This window comes from Rhincodon typus, chromosome 15 (genome assembly GCF_021869965.1).
Source record: "Rhincodon typus isolate 14 chromosome 15, sRhiTyp1.1, whole genome shotgun sequence".
In the NCBI taxonomy this organism is placed as follows: domain Eukaryota; kingdom Metazoa; phylum Chordata; class Chondrichthyes; order Orectolobiformes; family Rhincodontidae; genus Rhincodon; species Rhincodon typus.
Window position 1 is genome coordinate 48,676,483 of NC_063346.1, and position 14,379 is coordinate 48,690,861.

Genomic DNA, 14,379 nt, shown 5'->3' on the forward strand with positions numbered 1-14,379 from the left:
TACCTCTTAAAAGCACACTTTGGAGACATTTCTTTTCCAAACTGGAACTAATGGATTTGTTCGAACAGGAATAGGCCACATGAGGAACCGAATGTCACTTTCAGTGCTCATCTCATTGGATTCCAGAGGGCTCCTAGTCTCTCTTCCCCCCATTACACAACATGCATCATCTCCTGGCAGCTTAAGTGGTGGCTGACAAAGAGATGGTAGTGATGGAAATATCTATGGTGTACAATTTCTCATCCAGTTAACAAGAGCAAACAGGAGAGGAATTCAAATCAGTAAGTAAAATTATAGGAACAAGGCTGCAAACATATGGCTGTGGTTAGCTGGTAGCAGTTTTGCAGCTTTCTGTATTTATGAATAAAGAGATAAATGTGTTTAAAAAAGACATTGGTTAGTTAAGAGGAGAACTGCATGTAATGTCCCATTGTATAAAGGGTCATTAAATCATTGACATGATAGATTTGCTACAGTACATGAACTCTCCATTCTATCCTGAACCTCCAACCAAACGTAGTGCTGCTTCACAATAAAAACTCACCTCTCTCCTGTGCATCTTGTAGCATCCACTAATTCTAATAAATTGAACTTTCATTCCCGTGTAATTTGCAATGAAGTAGCTTGGAATAGATTGATCTGGCTGGCAGTGACACTTTGTGGAAGTGAGGAGGAGTTTTCTTATGGGTGTCGCTGTCATAGGCTGGCCAGTCCCTAACTGCCCTTGAGAAGGTGGTGGTGAGCTGCTTTCTTGAACCGCTGCAGTCCATGTGATGTACCTAGACCCACAACGCCCTTAGAGAGAAAATTTCAGGATTTTGACCCAGTGATAGTGAAGGAACAGGGATATATTTCCAAGTCTGGAATGGCTTGGAGGGGAACTTGCAGGTGTGGTATTCCAATATATCTGCTGCCCTTGTCCTTCTAAGTTTAAGTAATTGTGGGTTTGGAAGGTGCTGTTGGAGGACGTTTTGTGAATTTCTGCAGTGTCTCTTCAGATAGTGCACACTGCTGCCACTGAGCATCAGTCGTAAAGGGAGGGCATACTTGTGGATGTGATGCCAATCAAGCGGGCTGCTTTGTCCTGGATAGTGTCAAGCTTCTTGAGTGTTGTTGGGGCTGCACTCATCCAGGCAATTGGGGAGTATTCCATCATACTCCTTGTGGCTTGCGACGGTGGACAGACTTTTGGGAGTCAGGAAGTGACTTACTCACTGAATATTCCTATCCTCTGACCTGCTGTTGTAGCCACTGTGTTTATGTGGTGAGTCCAGTTGAGTTTCTGGTCAACGATAACATCCAGGATGTTGATAGTGGGGTATTCAGTGATGGTAACACCATCAAAGTCAAGAGGCAGTGGTTAAATGGTCTCTTATTGGAGATGGTCATTACTTGGCATTTATTTGGCGTGAATGTTACTTGCCAATTATCAGCCTAATTGTGTTAGTATTGCAGATGTGAACTCTTCATCAGAGCTCTGCCCTTTTTTCTCTTCAGATGCTGGTGAAGCTGTGTTTTCCGTTTTCTATTTGTGTAAATGGCCCTTTGCAGCCTTTTATTCTTTTAATCACCTCACTTTTATGATTGCCAACTGTTTGTACTTTTGTCCAGCATTTCAAAAAGAAAAATCCAGCCTTTCCCTTCTGTTGCTTCAGTTACATTAGGGGACTGATTCATCTTTCAGACATGTAGGAAAATTTACACAAGAATGACTAACCTTGGGGCTCACTTTCTCTTTACAGCTGTTAAAGTGTGTGCTAGTTTTAAATATCATTTTGATTCAGGTGGACTTATCAGACTGCATGCAAAGCAATGCTGGCAGAATCACTCTGAACAGCACCAAAGGTGTCTTCCAGCATTCGATGGGCTCAGTTGGTTACACTCTTATCTCAGATTCAGAAGGTTATAGAGTCATAGAGATGTACAGCATGGAAACAGACCCTTCGGTCCAGCTCATCCATGCCGACCAGATATCCTAGATAAATCTTGTCCCTTTGTCAGCATTCAGCCCATATCCCTCTAAACCCTTCCTATTCATTTGTGTTTTTATGTACCATTCCAGGGAGCTCAGTGCCAATTTAAGGTTAACATTCCAGTTCAGTAACGAGGTAGTGCTGCAATTTTGATTATACTAGCTTTCAGAAGAGATGTTAAATAAGGCCCTGCCTGATCTTCCAAGTGGACGTAGAAGATCCCCTTTCAAAGAGGGGAAAATGGAGTTATCCCCGGCATCCTGGACAATGTTCACCAACAAAACCAATTACATGGTTGATTTCACCTTCCTGCTTGTTGGAGCATGCTGTGCACAATTTGGCAGCCATGTTCATACAGTACAGTGCAAAAAAAAGGACTAAGCGTCTAGTGTATGTCAGCAAAACACTTTGGAATGTTCCAAGGTTTTCCGAGGTTCTGTACAACCTCAAGTCTTTCTTGTTTTTAAAATCGGCTTTGTGCTGCCTCAACAAATTGCTCTTTGCTTTGTGCATCCACACCCAACAATTAGTCCAAACGTAAAAACAGAAAATGATGTACGAGGCCATAGGATAATTGTGCGTTGGCTAAGGGATTCTATCACATTCCAGCACTGAGGAAAGTCTTGATATTTTAATTTCTATGGAGAAGAGGTGTCTCTGTTGCAGGCTGCTGAACTGACATATACAAATACACTACACACGTGCCTGGGAGGCAAAACACTTCTCTCTGTTTTTCCATCTGTCCCATTAGCAGTTTTACCTCACATCATTATCTCCTTTTTTTTTAAAACCTCTGGGTTTTAACTTTTCATAGAGTTATCATAGAATCCCTACAGTGTGGAAACAGGCCCTTTGGCCCAACAAGTCCACACCGAACCTCAGAGCATCCCACCCAGGCCCATTCCCCTGTAACCCACCTAATCTACACATCCCTGAACACTATGGACAACTTACCTAACCTACACATCTTTGGACTGTGGGAGGAAACCGGAGCACCCGGAGGAAACCTACGCAGACACGGGGAGAAGGTGCAAACTCCACACAGACAGTCACCTTAGGGTGGAATCAAACCCAGGTTGCTGATGCTGTAAGGCAGCAGTGCTAACCACTGAGCCACCGCCCATCATTTTATTCTTTTATTCCTCCACCTCATGTTCCTCAGCCTTCTCCCTGACAGTATTTGCTTTAAGGCTGTTAGTCTCCAAAATCTTCTGGTATACAAAACCACCAACCTGAAAAAGTTAATTCTTGTTTCTCGTGTACAGTTCTCATGTATTCTTGTGCAACAGAAACTGTTTAATGGACTAACTGATTTGTCCTGATATAAAACAAAAAGTTCATAGTTCCTTGAAAGTGGAGCTGCAGGAAGATAGGATAGTGAAGAAGGTGTTTGGTACGCTTGCCTTTATTGGTCAGTGCATTAAGTATAGGAGTTGGGAGGTCATGTTGCGGTTATACAGGACATTGGTTAGGCCACAGTTGGAATACTGTGTGCAATTCTGGTCTCCCTGCTATAGGAAGGATGTTGGGAAACTTGAAAGAGTTCAGAAAAGATTTACAATGATGTTGCCAGGGTTGGAGAGTTTAAGCTATAGGGAGAGGTTAAATAGGCTGGGGCTATTTTCCTTGAGGTGTCGGGAGGGTTGAGGGCGTGACCTTAGAGAGGTTTATAAAATCATGAGGGGCATGGATAGGGTGAATAGACAAGATCTTTTTCTCAGGGTAGGGGAGTCCAAAACTAGAGGGCATAGGTTAAAGGTGAGAAAGATTTGAAAGGGACTTAACAGGCAAATATTTCATGCAGAAGGCGGTGCGTGTATGGAATGAGCTGCCAGAGGAAGGGGTGGAGGCTGGTACAATTACAACATTTAAAAGGCATCTAGATGGAGACATGAATAGGAAGGGTTTAGAGGGATATGGGCCAAATGCTGACAAATGGGAATAGATTTATCTAGGTCGGCATGGACGAGTTGGACTGAAGGGTCTGTTTCCATGCTGTACATCTCTATGACTCTAAGATGCCAATGAAATTCTGGTGATGTGAGTAAATGCCATTTGTGTTGCAGTTTTAAGCTTGTAGGAAAGGCCTGGGATAAGAATTTGGGGAGATTGGTAGGGGGACAATGTGTGAAGACAAACGTACAGTGCTGGCAGTCAGAGACCCTGCAGGCTGTACATGACATTGGTGGGTCTGATAAGTGAAGGCACATGCTGGAAATGCAGAAACTCAGATTATGGCAATTCTATTCTGCTTGGTGGTTCAAATTTCTAGGCTGCTCAAATGGCTGGCGGAGACAAAATTCCAACTGGTATTTAATCTTGGCCCGAAGGAACAGATTTTGTCAGTAGTGTACAGCACATAATTGTATTTCAGTTTGATCTCTCAGCAGGTCTAGTGGAGTCAATTGCTGCCAAGTACTCTACGCAGATCTTGCCAACTAGCCAACAATGAATTATTATAGTTATGAATGAATCTTCCACATCATTTAGTGAGAGTGAATATTTGAATTATGGGCAAGAGGCCAAGACAACTTGATGGGTGAAATGTAAGTTATATAATGTAAATCTAAACTTGCAGAAACAGTTACATGGTGCCTTATTGCTCAGTTGATTATGTGGGAGGAATGACGAAATTTATATAGATTGCCTGCAAATATCTAATTATTAAGTTATCAATAAAGCAGACAAATGGATGTTCTCTTGTAACGGAAAGATATGAATGAAGCTGACTGACAGAAACAGATGAGCTTTTCCCTGAATCTTTCCCCATCCTCAGGATAGCTGGAGCATCATGACTGGACTTATCATTCAGCGGCTAGGTAATTTCTAGAAGAAGCCAAAAAAATGAGAGAGGAAAATCCCAGGCTGTAAAAATCAATCTATATAGTAAAGATACATGGAAAGTATCCCCTCAAGCAGCAGAAAGCCCTCCAGGAAATCAGTGGCCCTATGCAATGTGCACACTCCTACTGAGTTACTACAAGCGATGACATGGGGAAGGCACGATACAGAACAAAACCAGAATATTCAGTGTGAGACATACAAAGGATTAAAGACCTCGTGAAAGAAAGTGCGCTGAGATTAATTTTGTGATAGCGCTGAGTCACTGACAAAGTAAAGCAATAACATCACCTTAAAATTCCAGTTATTCAAACCTCAGTTTGACCGAGCATTTCGGTCATCCTTTGAGAAGAATAAAACAATAATTCATTCATGTGTGATTATTACCCCTGCCCACATGCAAACACCTCCTGCAGAAAGAGTGCAGTCAAGAATCAATCTTTTTAATGGTGCAGGTCTATTTTAAGATTTGAACAGATTTCTTTTCAACATAAAGGTCTTCTTCCAGTTTCTCCCAACTTGGAGACATTCCATTTCGATGATTTCACAGAATCAATAATAAAGGAAGTTTTGTTCCCAAGCCAAGAAACAAAATCTATCCCACTCTTGCCTGAAATCATTCAGAATGGTCAAGTGGACGTCCTTAAACATTCTATTTTTGGAACTTTTACTGAACAGTTGTTTTAGTTACACAGTGTTGGAAGTGAAACAAAAGTTGTACTGTTGGAATGTCCCTAATCTAAGACTGTCACGAAGTGCTCCATAAATAGTAACACTCAAGGAGAGAGGAGCAGTTGAGGGAGTGACCAAGGAGCTTTTGAAAGAAAAGTGGAGACTCAGAGGAGTTTAAGCCAGGGAGTTGGACACTAGGCCATGCTGACCAAGGTGAGGTACAGGATGGGACAACAGAGGGACTGGGGCCAAGCAAAGGTTAATCTTTGGTCAGCTAAGATGGGACAGTAATGCATTAGTTGGACTCAGTATAGAACAGAAGACAGGTGGGTCTTTTGGACAAACTGGAATTTATGGGGCTCTGGGGAAGGGGTGGGGAATAGTGAGCTGGATACTGCTGTTAATACACCTGAAGATAAAAAAAAACTGTGGCTCAGGGTTTCAGGGGGTGACAAGCTGAAGTAAGGGTGGAGGTGCTCACTCTTACACAAATGGAAATAAGTAGAGAACGTAGGATTTGGAACTCAGCTCTGGATAAAAGAGGATGCCAAAGCCTCACACAGTTCTGGATGGCCTTTTCATTTTATTTAAATTACATGTTAAGTGTAGTCACTGAATCTTGGCAAAATAACAACATAAAACCATTCAACAGGCTCCATCATTGATGTTCCTTACTGACGTTGAAGCTGATGCGAGAAACGTATTGGCATGAGGCAGTGTGTCCCTGATACCAGCTATTCTTCAATTTCACCAGAATTGTGCAGCAGTTCAAGCATTAAATGGGGAATCAAACAGCTTTCCAGTGCCTTCCAAAGGCTGCCTGGTAAATCAGTGGTTTAACGGGAGGAGAGCGCTCTTTTGTTGTCAGGAAGGGGCCTTGGGAAGGAGTGCCAGTTGTTAAAAGCCACCTTCCTGTCCTTATCTTCAGCAACTCCCCAGTTCCACAACCCCTCAATGTACCCTCACCCTCCTGTGTCGAGGGATCGAGCAGCAATGGCTGGTGAATTCCTGGGAGCATCGTTGATAACACTGGCACTGCCAGCAAATAGAGAGCCATCAGCCTCTGATTGGCTGGCAGTTCTTGATGGGGTTGGGACATTGGGGCCGTGGATATTACCCCAAGGGACTAAATCCTAACAAAGCCCTGACAGTGGTCAGTCAATTTAATCCTGGCTCCTTTGCAGAAGTGATGCTGGTCTTCTGCCAACTCTACAGCAGGTGAATGGGACCCTGGCCACCCACATTAAACCAAGCCCAGAATTAACATTTCAGAGTTGAAATCTTAACTCCCTTTTTCTCCCCACAGATGGTACCTGACTCACTGAACATTTCCTACATTTCCTGTTTTTACTGTCAATTCCCAGCATCTCCACTATTTGGCTTCTGTCTTTTAAGTTAATCTGTCCTACTTAAAGCCAGTCTATCCCTATTAAAGGTGATTGTGCCTAGTGGCCAAGGTAGGCCTTAGAAATCCTAGCTTAAGTTCCTCCTGGAAAGGCCTGAATATTGGCAGAACAAGAGAAACTAAGGTGTCCTGACATCACTCTCTTAGCCATGGTGGAAGGGGCACATAGGAGGAGAGAAAACTTTTATCTATTGCTCCTGACAAATACCCAGAGTAAAGAGGACTCTGATGGTCAATCCCAGGAGATAAGACCAACTGGCCAGGCTGCATTGTCACATAATGATCAAAGAGTCTCAAGAGTGCTTAATACTCTCAAGTTGTCAAGCTCTTATACAGCATCATTAGTCTCAGACACTTCACACTCACTACCAATAACCTCTATTAATCAGGATTTTCACAAGGATTTATATTGCTATAGCACCTTTAACATCCCAAGGAAATGCTTTTAGGAGTATCGTAAAAAGAAGTATGAGATTGAGTACAGGAGATGACCAAAAAGAACGTCGGAAGCTGAGGAGTGACCTCACAGAGGTTTATAAAATCATGAGTGGCATGGGTAGGGTGAATAGCTAATGTTTTGATTTGATTTGTTTGATTTATTGTAGACACATGTACTTAGCTGCAGTAAAAAGCTTTGTTTTGTGAGCAGTACAGGCAGATCATGGCAAACGAGGACATAGAGATCATATAGTGCTTAGACAGAGCGAGGCATATAGGGTACAGGCTCAAAGCAAGATCAAAATTATTTGAAGTTTGAGAGTCCATTCATCAATGTAATAACGACAGGGATGAAGGTGTTCTTGATCCTGCTGGTGCGTGTGTTCAAGCTTCTGTATATTCTACCTGACAGAAGAGGTCGTAGGAGATCATTACCGGGGGTGGGGGTGATGGGTCTTTGATGATAAAGGCCATGTAAATGGAGTCCATGAATGGGAGGTTGGCTTCTGTGATGGTCTGGGCTGTGCACACCACCTTCTGAAGTTTCTTACTGTCCTGGGCAGAGCAGTTGCCGGACCAGGCCATTATGCACTCGGATTATATGCCTTTTAGGGTGCACCTATAAAAGTTTCTGAGGGTCCTTATGGACATGCTGAGTTTCCTAAGCTGCCTGAGGAAGAAGAGGTGTTGTTGTGCCTTCTTGACCATCGCATTTATGTGAGAAGTCCAGAACAGGTCTTTTTCCCAGGGTAGGGGAGGCCAAAACTAGAGGGCATATGTTTAAGGTGAGAGGGGAAAGATTTAAAAGGATGTGAGGGGTACCTTTTTCATGTAGAGGGTGGTGCGTGTCTGGAATGAGCTGCCAGATGAAATGGTGGAGGGTGATAAAATTACAACATTTAAAAGGCATCTGGATGGGTATATGAACACGAAGAGTTTAGAGTGATACGGGCCAAATGCTAGCAAATGGGATTGGATGAATTGAGGATATCTGGTCGGCATGGACAAGTTGGACCGAAGGGTCTGTTTCTGTGCTGTTCAAGTCTATGACTCTAAAAGTTTGATATAAAAGTAGGTTCTAAGGAATGACTTAAAGACGGAAAGTCAAGTAACAACTTGAAGAGCTGGTGAGAGTGAATTCAGAGCTTAGAGCCCAGTCAACTGAAGGCGTAGCCATCAACAGTGGAGCGATTAACATCAGCGTGATTCAAGGGGTCAGAAATAGAAGAGCTTGGATAGATCAAAGAGTTGTATTACAGGAGTATTACAGACTTTTTCCTAGGGTGGAGGTTGCTTTTACGAGGGGACATAGTTTTAAAGTGAAAGGAGGTGGATATCGGGGAGACGTCAGAGGTAGGTTCTTTACTCAGAGAGTAGTGGAGTTGGCCTCATTAGGGGCATTTAAGCAGCAATTAGATAGGCATATGGATGATAGTTTAAGGTAGTAGAGGAGGTTAGATAGACCTTAGGTTTAGGGTAAAAGTTTGGCACAACATCGTGGGCCGAAGGGCCTGTACTGTGCTGTACGGTCCTGTGTTCTATGTTCTATGTTCTAGGAGGAGATAACTGTGATAGGGTAGGGTGGGGTTGTGGAAACCGGGATGGAAATTTTAAAATCAAGACATTGCGTGACTGGGATGCAGCGGGATGAGTCAATGAGCACAAAGGGGAGAAGGAAATATATTTTGGTGTGAGTTAAGAAAGAGCCAGCTGAGATTTGGACCACCTCAAGTCTATGGAGGGTAAGATGCGAGAGATCAGACAGGAGTGCGCTTTGGAATAATCAAATGTAGGGGTAATAAAGCCACGAATGCAACAGAGCAGCTGGGACAGGAGTGAAGTCGAATGATATGAAGGTGGTTAGACTTTCATAATCACAGGACAGGTATATGGCTGGAAGCTCATCTCCAGATCAGATAAGAACCCAAGGCTTAATCTCGTGGTTTAGTCTCAGAGCATTGCCGGGGAGAGTGATGGAGTCAGTACTCAACATCCAGAGCCTGAATGTATGTTTCTCTGTGCAACATTGAGCTCCTCAATGTTAAGCCTGGAATCAAATCAACATTGCTGTGGTTGGTTGGCTCGTAAGCTGGTTCGTTGGCTCACCAAGCTGGTTTGTTGTTCCGCAGATGTTTCATTACCCTGCTGGGTAACATCATCAGTGCAGCCTCCGATGAAGCGCCATTGTGTTTTCCCGCCTGGTTTTTAAACTCTGGTGTCCGTTGAGCTGGGTTACCTTACTTCCGGTTTCCCCTTGCAGTGGAGTATATTATAGGATCTAGCTCTGTGTTGTTGATGGCCTTCTTGGTGGAGAACCAGCCTTCTAGGAATTCCCATGCTTGTCTCTGCTTGGCCTGTCCTAGGATCCCGGTGTTGTCCCAATCAAACTGGTGGTTCTCCTTCTCCATGTGAATGGAGATGAGTGATTATTATTAAACATCATTAATAAACTAGAGGAAACACACCAACTAACAAACAACAGAGAAAGTAAGAACTACCGATGCTGGAGTCAGAGATAAGACAGTGTGGAGCTGGAGGAACACAGCAGGCCAGGCAGCATCAGAGGAGCAGAAAAGTTGACATTTTGGGTTGGGACCCTTCTTCAGAAATGGGGAGGGGAAGGGGGTTCTGAAATAAATAGAGAATGGGGAGGTGGTGATAGAAGGTGGATAGTGGAGTGGATAGGTAGGAGGGAAGACGGACAGGTCAAGGAGGCAGGGATGAAGCTAGTAAAGGAAGTGAGGATGGGGATTGGTCAGTGAGGTGGGCGGAATGGACAGGTGGGAGAGAAGATGGACAGGTCAAGGAGGCTTTCCTGTTCCTCTGATGCTGCCTGGCCTGCTGTGTTCCTCCAGCCCCACACTGTGTTAACTAATAAATAACACTCTCACTGGGATCAAATTCACCAGGGAAGAGGAAAAGAATGAACAGCTCCCATTCCTGGACTTGATGGTAGAATGCAGAACCAATGGGGAATTCCTAACGAAGGTACACAGGAAAGCCACACACACTGACCAAGTACTGAATTTCAACAGTAACCACCCTAACACACACAAATGAAGTTGCGTGAAAACTCTATTTAAACGAGGAACAACACACTGCAGCAGCACAGAGCTACGCCACAAAGAAGAAGAATACCTCTTCCAAGTATTCAACGACAACAGATACCCGAACAACTGTGTTAGAAAATGCCTATTACACGAACAACAACAGGGAGACACTGCACGCTCTGACACACTCATCACGCTACCATACATCAAGAACGTATCTGAACTGACCACAAGACTCCCACGACCACTGGGCATTAGGGTAGCACACAAACCCACGTCAACCCTACACCAACTGCTAACCCAAACCAAAGACCCGTTACCCACTATGGACAGGACCAATGTCATATACAAGATTACTTGCAAAGACTGCGACAAACATTACGTTGGACAGACAGGAAGAAAATTAGCCACATGAGTACACAAACATCAACAAGCAACAAAAAGACACGACCAATACTCACTCATCTCCATCCACGTGGATAAGGAAAACCACCAGTTTGATTGGGACAACACCAGGACCTGAGACAGGCCAAGCAGAGACAAGCGTGGGAATTCCTAGAAGCCTGGTTCTCCACCAAGAAAGCCATTAACAAACACATAGAGCTAGACCCTATAGTATACTCCACTGCAAAGGGAAACCGGAAGTAAGGTAACCCAGCTCAACGGACACCAGAGTTTAAAAAGCAGGCGGGAAAACACAACGGTGCTTCATCGGAGGCTGCACTGATGATGTTACCCAGCAGGGTAATGAAACGTCTGCAGAACAACAAACCAGCTCGGGGGTGAGCCAGCCAACCACAGCATCCACAACCCGAGCTAAAAATCTACTCAAGAACCTTAGTAATCAACATTGCACATTAACTGGCATCATGGTCTGCCTACTCTGCATATTTCCGTCAGAAAGCAGATGCTAATGCTTTACCTAACATTGCATCAGCCATAGCACACACTTAGAGATGCATGTGTACACCATTTTTGAACCTCTAAGACCACGCAGTGTGTTGCCAAACAACATGGCATTCACAGTTTGCACCTGGCACGTCTAAGCAGGAGTTATTCCTGAATTTCAAATGAACTTTCCCCATCGTGGAACATAATTGCATACATCTGGATTGCTACTGACACACCCCATGCCGTCAGGACTTTAACGGTCTGCACGAACAATAGTGAAAAGGGACATTTTGCCAACGTGGCTGAGTCACACCGGGGAAATATTAGACAGGCCAGGAATTTCCTCAAATCTGCTCTGCTCTACTCCATATGGTAATTGTGTGATCAAGCCTCAGTTTACAGGTCAAAGCAGACTTGGGTTGCACCCAAGAAATGTTACAACGTGGGAAAGGGAGCTAGTCTGACTATAGGTGATTATTTTCCCCTCCAAATTCATGGCAGCTCACTGGGTGAGAAAAATAATAAGAATGGAACCAAGTCAAAGTGGTGGGTGGGCGCACTGTTCATGTCACTCCTCACAATAGCAAGAGCTAGTTATCATTCAGAAAGCTCTGCAGAAATGCAAAGCAAATACCTTTATAAAGCTATCTGGCAGTGTCAAAAGGAACAAGGAATTTTAAATGCAGGTTCCTGTTTACACAATATTTGTGTTTTTTGGAGAGAGGAACTCAGTGCTTATGCTGACAGTAAACAATGTAGATCAATATTTATATTTTAAAGCTGCTTTTAACAAACTCAGTTTTCTCACTGGTGCCAGCTCTTAATGACAGTGATGCAGCCTGCAAATTTAGAAAGATAAATTGGAATGCTTCCTTAATAGTGAGAAACTAGGAACTGTAAATTTCTTCGCACCGAGTAATTAAGAGGGCAAATGGAATTTTAGTCTTTATTGCTACAGAGTAAGAGTTTGAAAATAGTTGAAAAAGAATTTGAAAAAGTCTTGTTACAACAGTACAAAGTTTTGGTGAGGCTGCAGCTGGAGTACTGTATAGCTTTGGGCCTTGTATTTAAGAAAGGATAAACTGGCACTTGAAGCAGTTCAAAACAGATACACTTTCCCGATTCCTGGAATGAGAGGTTGATTTATCAAGAACGACTAAACAGGTTAGACCTTTAATCCTTAGAGTTCAGAAGAATGAGGGGTGATCTTGTTGGAACATAGAAGATTCTGAGGGGGCTTGACAAGGCAGATGTTGAGAAGATGTTCCATAGAGGTCATAGTTACAGAATAAGGGGACACTCATTTAAAACTGAGATGTGAAGGAATTCCTTCTGCCAGAGGGACCTGAATGTCTGGAATTCTCCACCTCAGGGAATTAGGGAGGCTCGATCAATGAAGGTGTTTAATGAGGAGGTAGACAGATATCTTTTGAAATATTGAGGAGTTGAAGGCTATGAGGAACTGGCATGGAAGAGGAGTTGAAACCTGGGGAAGATTAGCCATGATCTTATAGACTGGCAGGCTTGCGGATGACTCCTGATTATATTTCTTATGCTCTAACATAAAGGTGTAAAAGAAATTGAGTAAGCAAGTATACACCCCACTGAACACAAGGGCATAGATACAAAAGGTTATTGAAAGGACTAATGGAATGTAGACCATAACCTTACATGGGCCACAATACAAAAGTTAAAAAGTGATGCTTCGGTTGTATTGAGCCTTGATCAGATGCTTTCTGGGATTTTGTGTTCAGTTCTGGGCTCTCAGGGAGGAGATATTAGCCTTGGAGGTGGGAAGAGAGCAAGTTTTCCAATATGACACCAGGTCTAAAAGGGATACATTATAAAAGCTGTTTATATATTTTATTTAATGTTTGAGTTTGAATGGTCAACAGGTGAGTTAATCCTAGAGGTAACAATGAGAAGGGATTTACTAAGGTAAATACAGAAAAAACTATTTTCTCTGTTGAAGTGTAGAACCAAGAGGCACAATCTTAAAACTAACGCTAAGCCATTCAGCAGTTCCATACAAAGGCTGAGTGGAAATCTGGAATTCTCTCCTAGAGCAGTGGGGATGCTGGGTCAAACATACAAACACCATGCTCAGTGATGACGCATCCTATTTACAATTTCAAATATGGACTGCACTTGTATGCACACTTCCATGGTTAGCTTTGACAATTTGACGTGGACAGTCACAAAATGGTTAAGCTCATTGCCAAGATCTAGTGCCAACACAGTCCATCACCAGTTTCGGGGAAATCAAATCAAATCATACAGAGCAGGAGCCTTCTCCCAACCTCCTGCTGCCCAGGCTGACCCCTGAAATGGAGGCACTCGGGTGGAACCTGTGGGAATTACACCTGCCATTGTCAATGATTTACCCCATAACTATGGTCAATAAACCACACCACTGCTCCCCTGACTTCACATCTCCAAGGTGAATATTTAACAAAACAGAACTGAAGAGACCAAATTACTCACAAATAAATGTGAAATGACCGTCGTCTACATCTATTATGTGGGTCTAAACATTGACGTAGAAGAAATATTAGAAAGTCCGGATGTATTTAAAAGTTAATAAGTCACCAGAACTAGATGGGTTGCAACCAAGGGAACTAAGCAAACTAAGATGAAATTGCAGAAGGATCAGCTAGAATAGTCCAGTCCTCTTGGATAGAGGATGATACAAGATGACTAGTGATATACTAATGTTTGGTGATTTATTAATGTTATATGCATGTTCAAAAGGTGTGAAAGGATATATCTAACAAGATGGAATTAGTTTAGAATGGCATAATGGTTGGCACAGACATGGTGGGCTGAAGGGTCTGTTTCTGAGCTGTACTGTTCTATATTCTATGAGGGAACATGGTAGGGAATTTGTGAACTGTCACAACATTTCACTTCTAGAGTGGAGTACAGAGCCCACTCACAAAGTTCAATGCCAGCTTTGTAAAGAATAATTTGTCGGCCATGAGCCTATTTGATAACATTTTCGTTATATTCCTGCTTCACTGTTTGCAAAATTTGAAACAGTCTACAACGGAACATTGCACGCAACATTGGGTATGGGTGAAAGATTGTATCAGATTGACAATCACTCTCA

At 43.1% G+C, this 14,379-nt stretch overlaps 2 protein-coding genes across 2 annotated transcripts in view; both read right to left on the reverse strand.

Annotated features, from left to right (window-relative positions):
- The window catches only part of nlrc5 (NLR family, CARD domain containing 5), a 318,897-nt gene that overhangs the window by 30,567 nt on the left and 273,951 nt on the right, over positions 1–14,379 (reverse strand). The gene's annotated exons all lie outside the window — the stretch shown is intronic.
- cpne2 (copine II) overlaps positions 1–14,379 on the reverse strand; it is a 105,332-nt gene that overhangs the window by 20,100 nt on the left and 70,853 nt on the right. The window lies entirely within an intron of this gene.